The sequence below is a fragment of the Garra rufa genome, chromosome 1 (genome assembly GCF_049309525.1).
Source record: "Garra rufa chromosome 1, GarRuf1.0, whole genome shotgun sequence".
Classification (NCBI taxonomy): domain Eukaryota; kingdom Metazoa; phylum Chordata; class Actinopteri; order Cypriniformes; family Cyprinidae; genus Garra; species Garra rufa.
In genome coordinates this window covers 19983498-19995866 of record NC_133361.1, presented here as the reverse complement: position 1 = coordinate 19995866, position 12369 = coordinate 19983498, and positions in this window count along the sequence as shown.

Below are 12369 nucleotides of genomic sequence, written 5' to 3'. Positions count from 1 at the left end.
AAGAAGAAATGAAATGTTCAACAACAAGCTAAATGAATATAACCTTGGTGTTGTAAAACGTGAGCGCAAAGCAATAACACAGGACATTAATTACTTATCATTCTTTTTGCATAAATAATTATTTAGATACCAATCAAACACAGCATGATTATATGACATTGATGGAAATCACACACTCTCTATGGCTGTGAGTCACAGCATTTCTGCGGCACCTGTTTACTTTGCATACTTGATCAGTCATATGTGTGATGTGGAAGGGAAAAGGCTGATTTTCTCTATGCCGTCCTTCTCATAAAGTCATTTTCCTTCAGCCTAGTAAATGAGTGTGAAGTGATAGAGAGAATACGGCCGTTTAATAAAATATAGCTCAGTGACTCGCATTGATTACCGAGAGCGACAGAATGGCAGGTCTTTCCTCATGTTCACACACAGGCCTGAGGCTATAAAGTGCACACACACACCGCTCTGCACTCAGTGATCTACTTTACTGATACTCATTGCGTCCTTGACTGCAGATCAGATCTTTAAAAACAATAATAACTGGTATGAATTTATTAATTTCATAGTGATTTGACTATTAATCACTAGATGAGACTAGATGAACAAAGCTTCACTTTTATGGCACGAGTTCATTTCAGAAAGACATTGAAAGAGATTCCATCTCTAACAGCATTATCCATCAGCTCGGCTCTAAGCGACAGACTGTATTAATAATGAATCGCAAGCTTTAATAGCAGCCCGGTATGCATAGCATAACTGTTAAATTAGATGTTTGATTTTGGTGAAGGGTTGAAGGAGTTCACACGTGCCATTTCATTTCCCTGCCGTATCTCTCTCTCTCTTGCATTCTCCCTTATAAGTGAAAGGTGTGGGCTGAAAAGATTCAGTGGAGAAATGTACTGGAATTCCTGCATGGAAAAAATGAGAAAAGTAGGTGAATGCGAACTAGACAGTGAGGAGAACATCATCACACCTGTTACTGTATTAAAGTAGTGTGAAGATTCAGCAGAGCGAAGACTTTCTCACTCAATATCTCTTTGTAATCGCTCTAACAACGTGTCTGAACCTGTCAGAATCCTAGAGAGATACTCCTGCGCTGCTGCAAAACCTAGTGAGCTGCCTATGTAGGGAGCATTTTAAGGCTTTATAGACTTACAAAATTAAGGTAATTTATTACTGCATATCTTATATTTGCATATATGTATTCAATAAAAAAAGTCAAGATGATCATAGAAAAAGTGCTTATGAATGCAATTAAAGCTAAATGAAACTAACAACATTGTTTTGTTATATTCTTTGGAATTGTGCTCTTTGTCTTTGTGGACTTTATCCACATTAGTTTTGAACGCGGAAGTAATTTAATAATACATTAAAATACTATGAAAAGAAATCCCACAGGTATCAATATTTTTAACAATGCCGCGGGCACGGACTTCACGCGCGCGCTCTGTGAGAAACGTAACTCACGTGATCATTTCCCTCAGGTGAAAGACAGGAACCCGCCGATTCTGATTTGAAAAGAAATAACGACCGCTGTTGAGTCCCTGATCGATACTTCTCTTGGATCTGCGGTTAATTCAGGTAACCATTATCTTGTATAGACACAGCCTATAGGCTATGAATAAGACGAAATCGAAAACGATAGCCTATGTTCTGATGTAGGTCATTTACTTTGTTGGGGAATAAATTAAATTTGCTCGATGATTATCCAAAACGTACCATGGTAATGCTAAAATGCAAAAGTGACAAAATAGCTTGTTAGCTATCAGAAAAATACATACATGACAGAGAAATTCATACTGTTTTGCTATTGAATGTAGGCTGTGATTTCATATTAGTGTTATCACATTTATAAACACACTGGTTCATAGCTGAAATAGTTTAACCACTTACTGCATTTAGCTAAAGGCTAATAAATTTGAAATATCGCAAAGTCACAGAAAATAACTTACCTCCGCCTTGAAAAATAATGTGGATAAATTCCACAAAGACAAAAAGCACAATTCTAGAATATAACAGAACAGTTAAAAAAAAAAAAAAAAAGGAAAAGCCAACATATATAAAGATAGAAGATGTAATTAAATTGTTTTGTATGTATCACTATGCTGCCCTCCAAATGCAAAGCGCAGTAACTACACATTTGGTCAAAATTGAGATAAGGCTGAAAATGGACTTTGTGACAACTGGTATGTCTTGTGGCAAAGTCTCCTGGTTAAACGGTATGAGAGATGAGAGTTTCAACATGTTTGACTAGCTGGTGTAAAAAAAATTAATGGCATTTTTCTAGGGGTGGGTATCGTTTGAATTTTATCGATTTCGATTCCGATTCCACTTATCGATTCCGATTCTTTTCGATTCCCAGTTTCGATTCCGATTTAGTAAAAAAAAAAAAACAACAAACACAAAAGTCAAACATTAATATATTAAACATGTTTATTTTCAGTGCTAGATTGCAACATATTATTTTATCACAGGGGTTCTCAACCTTTTTTATATCAGGGCCCCCTTCTTCTCGGGTCAGTTTTGCAAGGCCCCCCTATGCCTGACATTTCCTCTAAAGGTGTTTATTTTTTAACCTTTTTTATTAACCTAAACATTAGTTTTGCCTTTTTATTTTTCTCCTGCATGTTATAAAAAAATCAAACAAACTTTAAATTATAGCTATACTTTTGAATTTAAAAGAAAATCTTCTGCTCTAACTTTTTAACATGAATACACATATACAGATTTAAAGCACCTAAATTATTTAATTCAGACATTCTTCACAACTTCAGAGTACTCTTTCTTAAGTGACTGAATATCTACTGTTTGTATTTATTATGAAATAAACATATAAATGAAAAATACAGTAAATACATTGTAAATCTGTTTATGCTGGTGCTCATATGTGCTTAAACACCACTGACCCTTACAAGATCCACCTCTATGGGTAAGCATTCATTATAAAAAACTCACAGGACATTCATTTTGAAAACTATGCAAATATTTTGAAATTTCACGCAAAAATACTATGGATCAGAGCACCGAAAGCATGAATAGTTTGTGAATCAACAGCGGACTTATGCGTGCCTAATGTACGACTCCGATATACAAGAATGAATACATTAGGTATGCGCGAGTTCGTTACTATTACTCTGGTCATCTTTGCCTTTACATTACCGGGAGGGTTTGTTTCATGCAGCCAAGAGATAAAGTAGATGCCTGTCTTCCCGCGGGGGTATAAGTGACTTTTATGTGGGCTTTTGCGGGACGAAATAACATATATTCCTTCTGGAGTGGGCGGGCGCAGGACTAAAATCCGTCCCTTGCAGATCTCTAAGATGAAGTTTGCGTGCAGCGGTAGATTTGTCTTCGGTTTTTACAAAGCGTAGACACACTTTTAAACGCTTACCGTGATCCATCTTTTCGACTGATGTTTACATTACCACGTAAAGTCCTGGCAGATTGCACGCGCGGAAGGTCCTGGCAGATCACTAGAAAAATCACTGGAAAAAATGCAACCAGGAATCGAAACGAGGAATCGAAATTTTAATATTATAACAAGTATCCGATTCTTTATCTTAAGTATCCGATTCCAGAATCGGAATCGATTTTCGATTCCCAACCCTACATTTTTCTCAGTTTCAGTGTTGGCGTAGTTACTGCACTTTGCCTTTGGAGGGCAGTATGGCTTTAGGTTCACTATCTTTAGGGTGTGTTCACACTTCGTTTAAAACGAACTCTGGTGCAGTTGCTATGTTAGGTGGTTTTTACACTGGGCTTATTTGCTGCGGTCCAAGCCCGGGCTTGCTTGTTCCTGGTGCCCCCTGCAGCGTTGGTCTGGTTTCACACTCAACTTGATTCTGTTGAACCCTTTTTATTAATTTTGTGCTATTATGTTCAGCGGAGCAAACAAAACTCGCGTTTACTGTACAGTATGTGTGTCGCATTTAGACAGCTTTCTGCTGCCTGCAAACAGACTATTTTGAGGATACAACTGATTGACATTCATTTGCTGCTTTCATTGCACCCGCAACGCACGAATACACTGCAATTCCAAGGAAAATCATCAACACTATTATCTCTTACATGTGTTTTATTTTAGTAATCATCTAAAACGCATGCGCAGGTTACTTTGTTACAAGTGCGCACTCAAGTCTGTGTTGCTTTTATATGCATGCAAACTACGCCACAGTTCGAGTGCAACCGAACTCAGACCACCTCCTTCTGGTAGTCTCGGGTTTGGGACCCAATTGCGCACCCACGTTCGCATCCCAGCTTTCACACTAGTCAAACGTATCGAATTCTGACGTCAAATGAACCTGGGTGCGCACCAAACGTGCTAGTGTGAAAGTGCCCTTAGTGAGATTCATTTATGTAAGTATGATAGGGATGGTTTGATACGTGTATCGGTACCGTTCGGTTCTCGGACAAATTCCAAATGGAAATGATCATCCCTATCACCTTTGTGGGGGGACTTCCTCATTATCTTCAGCTGGGATGTTTATGTGACAACACAGCATGGTGTCTGTCAGCAGATGTCGCTGTTGAAATGTCATTAATGTCTTTTTTTTGTTAGCATAACTAAGCGACTCTGCTTAGTGCTGACAGACATGGGTGTGTTCGACTTGAAGCGGCGCTGCAGCGACCCATCTGTGTATGACATCAAAATACTGGCAAAGCGCTTGACAGCTGATGGTTCCATATTCTCGTTATAATCACTCTCGCGTTGCTCTGATGTCATACCCCGATTGGTGCCTGCAGCGCCGCTTCAAGTCAGCACTAAGCAGATTTACTTAGTCCGTTTTCTTTTTTGGTCTAGACCAAACGTACCAAGAGAACCAAACTACAAGTGTGAACGCACCCTATACTTCGCTGTCAAAAATGCCAGTGTGAATGCTAAGCAGACCAGGACCAAATGTGTCGTTTTCTTTTTTGGTCTGGACCAAATGTACCAAGAGAACCAAACTACAAGTGCGAACACACCCTATGGTTCGCTGTCACAAATGCCAGTGTGAACGCTAAGCGGACAATGACCAAATATATCATTTTTCCTTTTTGGTCTGAACCAAATGAATCAGATGAACCGAGCTACAAGTGTGAACATACCCATAGATTTTAAATCAAGCATTCGGTCATTCCAATAAGGTCTAAATATGGCTAGATTAGTAGTTCCTGTTACTTCAACATTACATCATTTTGATACATCAATAAAGAACTGGCTTTTAATACATTCATTTAGGTTTATTTATCATGACCCAAATGCATAGACATAAATGTAAATAATGAAGGGTTTCGAGCTCTCTATGATCCCCTGCTGGATTACTTGATTGAAGAAAGAAATGGATAGATAATGTGAACTCATGGAATTGATTTTTGCTTCACATCGTGTGATGACCAGGATTATTGTGAGAATGTATTATAAGCTGAGCGCATAGCCTGCATTTGTTGGGACTTTGTGTTCTTTGGGTTCAGTCTGCAGTGTCATCATGACAGGTACCAGATCTGCTGTTTCAAAAGACACATTAGGCATTTGTCCGACACTGTGACTGAACATTAACAATTCACGATTGTGCCAGTGCATATTTAGGGATTTCCAGGGCTCTTCCTGATTCACATATCAATTTCAAAAGCGGTACACCGCATGAATATGCAGAGAGAAACTAAGAGCTCCGTTTTGTTGAGTCCATGTGACGTGATCACAACGAGCTTTGCACTTCAAACACTTTCCCATCTGCTTCTCTCATTAATACCATCCTTTCAAAAGCATCAAAAACCTCTGGAAGGGTTGGACAGCTTTTATTTCCCTTTATTAAAAAAAGGAGGAGCATCAAACCTTAATCCCTAAACCTTCAGAAGTGTTTATTAAACCATTCATCTCCTCACATCTCCCTTTATTGCTAGTTAGTGCTGTATTAATGATTGTTTAATGTATTCTGTCTCTCTTGGGCTCTGTGCTACTCGTCTCTCTCCCCGCGGCCTTGATCTGTGCGAGCTGTGACTGAATAAACACAGTGTTTTTAACACCCAGGACAAAAACTGCTTAATCTAAGGATGCATCTACAAAACAACAAAGTCAATCGACATTTATTGAACCTGATTGGAGTACACCAAGACACCTTCAAAAGAGATTGAACCAACTGCATCTATTTGTGAATTTGACAAAAAAGTTTTTTAGATTTACATTTGTTAAACCCGGGTCATTCTAAACCCTAAATTAACAAAATCCTGGGTTATTTTTTTCCCATGTTTCACACTGTTTATTAATCTTCCATATTCATGATTCACACTGTACCACTGAAAAGACTTTTTATGCCATAACTGTAAGAACAAGTCTGTTCTTCACTTCACCTAACACTTACGAAAGTTTCTGTGATTGTAGAAAGAACATGAATGCTTAATGAGGCAAGTGGTGTTAAGTTTACAGTTTGTTGTTTGCTTCTAAACAACTGGCGCTTACATTTTACGGTGCCGCTCACAAAGAATGCATTTTCCATTTTAATGCACTACTTTTCCATTGTTTTTATGCAAATATTTGTTAGATTGACATATAGGCCCTATGACCGTTGAGCTTGTGTCTTGTGTCTTTTGCAGCGTCTCACACATGAGCGCCTTATATTTAAAATTACATGTACAGCTAATTTACTCACCCCCTTGTCTTTCTTTCTTCAGTTTTGTTTTTTGAGGAAATATTTCAGGATTTCTCTCCATATAGTGGACTTCTGTGGTGCCTACGAGTTTGAACTTCCAAAATGCAGCTTAAAAGGGCTCTAAACGATCCCAGACGATGAAGAATAAGGCCCTTCTTCCTCGGCTGGAACCATTTAGAGCCATAATTTAATCTGCATTTTGAAGATCAAATTCATGGGCCACTATATGGAGAGAAATTCTGAAATGGTTTTTCTCACAAAATATATATTTTTTTTTTACGACAGAAGAAAGAAAGACATGAACATATTGGATGACAAATTATTTGTAAATTTTTGTTCTGGAAGTGAACTTTTCCTTTAAAGTCACAAAAAAGGAGGTTAAAAATCTGAATTTTAAAATGTATCTAAAGTTTAAAAACACGCAAACCCAGGGTTGTGTGCAGTGTAAAAGGATGCAAAATTGTTGTCAGTTTGTATTTGTGAAACAGTAGTAACAGGGTTGCCAGGTCTGCGAAACAAAACCATCCGAACTGCTAATCAAAACAAGACCAATTAGGATTTTTTTTCCTTTGTCAAAATCACACACCAGGGGCAAGGAGTCCTCATTGACCCACTGACTAAAAAAACAACCCTTCCAAATTCGTGAGAAAATTGCAGACTTGGCAACACCGGTTAGTAAAACTGCCACAGCCGATGTAATGAAAATCTGTAAATTAGATCTCTGAGGCAAATATTATCTCTGAATCTCTATTATCCCTTAATTACAAGCTGTATTTGCATTCATCTTAGACTAATCTCTTTTCTCACTTCTTCTTCTATTTGCCATTGTCTTTCACATCAGATTGTCTGGTTTAATGGTGTTCAGAGCGAGGCATTGAAGAGGTCAGAGCCGCAAGGTTATAGAAGCAGCTTTGTTTACTTTTCAGAGCTTTGGTCTGATTATATCAGATTTTCAAACCCTTAAGCTTGATCTTTCTAGGTTTGGTCAGATGGTCAGATTGCCTCAGAATGAAATGGCTGGATGATTTACTGCTTGCTATTGCTACTTGCTACTTAAGGATTGCTCTAGAGAGTGTTTGATGTGAAATATAGACATACCCATATCTTAAGTACATTTTCCAGGAAGAGAAAGACTGAATTTTTAAAATCTGCTTTGTTTAGTCACAACTAAGAGTCCATTTCACAAATATACATGGACTAAACCCTACGTGATCTCATGACAAAAACATACTTGTGGGAATGTTTTCACAAGATGCGAAATGCGCACTAATAAGTACATAACACTGCAGTTTCCGACAGAAATGAACACTAGAGGTGGTAAAACAGCGAGCACTTGTAATTGTTTTTGTATGCAGTTATGATTACATCTCCATATGTTTCGCTTTCCTGATGTAACTCAGCTGGCATTAAATTGGACTTAGGATAAGGAGTCCTTGGGTACGAATCCCGTGAAAAACATGACTCGCAATGAAAGAGCTGAAAGATGAGAGATCGAAAAAGGTGCAGTGCAGATGGCGCGCTATTTACGCCACTAAGCATTAGAGTTATAGCACCACTCAACAGACATTTCAAATCAGAACTGCGATGACACATACACAATTTACTTCACATAAAACGTACCACATGTACGTTCATACAGTCCTAAAAATAAAGCTGTTCTTCACAGCGATGCCATAGAAGAACCATTTTTGGTTCCACAAAGAACCATTCAGTCAAAGATTCTTTAAAGAACCATCTCTTTCTTACCTCTTATATTTTGAAGAACCTTCTTTCACCACAAAGAACCTTTTTGTGAAACATAAAGGTTGTCCAGATTAGGGATGCTCATTTCGGTTAATTTCCCTGACCGACAACCGCTGCTCGTTATCCGAACATTAACCGTTAACTGATCAAATTAGAATAATACATTGTTTAAAATAAAAATAGAATGCACGAGTATCTGTGATGATACATAAAAAATACAAGCAAATGTTTTATTTTAACGTGCAAACAGCAGCATACAGAGCAACAACAAAAACTGCATTCATACTCAAATTGTCATCAGCTGCGCTTCCAGGAACAGAGAAAATCTGAATGAATTAAAAAAAAAAAGAATAGCCTAATATAAATAGGGCTACGCTAAATATGTATATATTAAATAACTACCTAATTAAGATGACAAAACTAAAACACACTGAATCCTATACGCTTTGAAGAACTGTACCGGTCTTATTCTTCTCGTTGGACATAATAAATAATATAGCCGGCCAGCCTCAGTGTGCCTAGTTTTTAACATGTGGACCTGCTGTACGGATAGACTGGAATGCTGTCTGTTAACTCTTAGATCCGCGACAAAATCACCATCACAAAAATCCTTTCAATTTGCGGTTCGGGTCTTTTCATCCACTGGTCATATGTGGAGAAACGTGTTTTCACAGCGTTCAATAGCCAATCACAGACATATATGTTCATTTCATTATGGCAGTGGCCAATCAGAGGCGGCTATCAATCCATTTACGATCCACCACTCAAAGTGCCGGTTTCAGTTTTGCTGATTTCTACACCTCGGCGAACTCTCTCATTAAAACAAAGAAAGTGTAGACATGATGTAAATAGGAGATTAACTGTACAGTGTAAAGGTTATTTTATTACTTTTTATTAACTTTGTGAGATTGCGATGAACTACAGTAATGTATGAGTGACAGCTTTCCAGTGATTGTAAGGGGAGCGCGCACTTTTTAGACTATAATTAATTCAGAATTTGAATACATTTATTCATGGATTCACTCTCTGATAGCCCAATATCGCCATTGCCATCGTGTTGCATATAGGCTACTACATCAGTTACACAAACTAAGAGAAGGTAAAGCAGGTGCTTACTTACAGGTGAGTAAACATTATTTTTTCTTTCACCATGCAGCAAACGTAAAAAAAAAAAAGAAAAAATATGTAAACCGTTTAACTGATAGTAATAATCGGTTAAAATTCTTACTATCGGTTAACGGTTAAACGGTCAATATGAGCATCCCTAGTCCAGATGTTTACGGTTCTTTATGGAATATTTGAACAAAAAAGGTTATTCTATGGCATCGTGAAGCACCTTCATTTTCAAGAGCGTATGTTCCGATGAAAAAACCCGAACACTCTTTTAGCACCACTCAGTGGACATTTCTGTTGGAAACTGCAATGAGATGTACTTACTGGTACGTAATTTGCGTCTTGCAAAAACGTTCCCACAGGTAAGTTTTCATCTTGAGACCAGGTTGACTAAAAGCCACAAAACCCAATTTTAATTGGGATGTTTACTAATATTTGATGTTTAATAGTTGTTATATTTGTGTATTTAATCTTGTGATCTAATTAATTCTTTTGATCACTATTACTTGTGTTTATGCAAAAAAAAATTGAGATGTAGTGAGGAAAGTTGTGCCATTATTTATTGCAAAGTTGGTACTTAAAATTTCACAGATTTGCATTGAATGAGGTTCCTAAACCATATCTAGAGAGCCTAAAAATAGAGACTTGAGCTTGTTGATATGTTTGTATTGTGTTTTAGACTCTTATTTTGAAGTTCTTATTGTCTGTAATTTCTTTGTTGATTGGTTCCTTAAAGGGATAGTTCGTCCCAAAATGAAAATCTGATGTTTATCTGCTTACTCCCAGGGCATCCAAGATGTAGGTGACTTTGTTTCTTCAGTAGAACACTAACGAAGACTTTTAACTCAAACTGTTGCAGTCTGTCAGCCATATAATGGCAGTCAATGGGATCCACCTGTTCACAACAGCCGGCGTTTGACAAAGAGCAAGCAACCATATCTTCAGTCGATCAGCCTCAATAGTCGAGAGTCGGTGAAAAGTCAACACCGGATGAGTTCGCGCAAGCGGTTAATCGGTAAATTTCAGTGGATCCGAGGGAAAAAAAAATTATATAAATACTGTTCAGTTTCTTGCACAGACCTTAAGACCTCAGTGTATTGTCACGAGCCGTAGGGTTTAATTTGGTTTTGTCTGTGTATATGCCCATTGACTGCCATTTTGACTGACAGACTGCAACGGTTTGAGTTTAAAATCTTCGTTTGTGTTCTACTGAACAAACAAAGTCACCTACATCTTGAATGCCCTGGGGGTAAGCAGATAAACAACACATTTTCATTTTTTGGTGAACTATCCCTTTATTGTCCTAATGATTTTTGGCATAAAATAAAAAATCTATAATTTTGACCCATGCAATGTATTGTTGGCTATTGCTACAAATATACCCATGCTACTTATGACTGGTTTTGTGGTCCAGGGTCACATATCTCATAAATAGTTCAAATTAGAAATGACACGAAGAGTTGATGGCACAGATGGCTGGGTGCGAATGTCATTTCAGTCATGCATGATATTATCTCAGTACCTGCACAGTACAGTCAATGTAAAGATATTAGTATTGCGTGTGGGTGTTTTATCATGTGGTTGTTGTTTACAGTTGCAGTAGACCTCTGTGTTGCCCCTCATCCTTCTCTATGAAAGGAGCAAGCTAAAGGTCACCGCCTCCCACATGTGAGGATGTTACAGTTAAAACAGTGCAGCTCCGTACGCAGCGTTTCATGTCCCCAGGGGGGCTTTCTTTGAGCTGCGGGCCCCTCTGGCCACACGCGAGGCCCCGGCAATGCAGCGCTTTGAGGGTTGAAATGATAAGACTTGATTATAGAGTGATTATATCTGACACTAGCCAGGCATGAAAGGCGTTTGTTTTAAAGGACTCTTGTTTTCGAGGTCCGGTTTAACATCAAAGAACAAGGGATGGAGGAAGAAGAGGACATGTGTTATTTATTAAAAGGGAAGAGAGCAGTGGCAGGTCACTTTCATTTCCTTACTGTATGCCATTTTCTGGCTCACCTCAAACAAATACGGTCAGTGTATAATTAAAATATTAAACTATGTAGTATAAGCAAAATAAATAATCGTATCAATGTTTAAAGCAAGACCCCACAGGTGAATAGGGTAGAAAAAAAAAAGGAAAACTAATAGATATCAGCATTCTTCGGTTCATTAATAAGACATTTGTTTGGTATTACAAGTTTTCTGAAATGTTATAAATATGCAAATTAGGCATTATGGAATTGAATAAGCACTAATTTGCATTTATTTCCAAAACATATATTTAAACATTAGATAAAGCGAATGTTTATTAGGTCTTTGAGAGAAGAAAACGTCTTTTCGGCCTTTGAGGACATGCATTGTAATTGAACTAAATAGACACAAATGAAGTATTATCTATTTAAATATGAGAATTTGCATAGATTTTCCAGAACAGAAATCTGTCCATTGGGTAAAGCCAGGTTCAAATTTCTTGTTTCATTTTGTTGACATGAATTCCTTAGGTTTTGATTGTGTAATTAAAATCTACAGATATAAAAGCAAAATAGCTTAAAATCTCAAAATTAACTAGTGCATGAAAACAAAAGGTTTCACTTGTAGCGTCTTGTCTTAAAGGGATGAAAAAGCATGTCACATAAATTGTGTTGTTGACATTACAGCTTGTAAATCCAATCAGTCTTGGTACATTGGAGCAAAATGCATCATATCAAACGGACGTGTTTAAAATCCCTAATATGAGCAATATTAATAGTGATGCTTAGCTTGGCAAACTCCACTAATGAAAGATAAATGGGCCATTTTTGCTTTTGTCTTTCCTACAAAGTGAAGTGGTGTAGGATTTGTCTGTGAAATTTGAAGCTCTAAACAGAGCCCTGAATGCCTCCCCCTCCAGCTC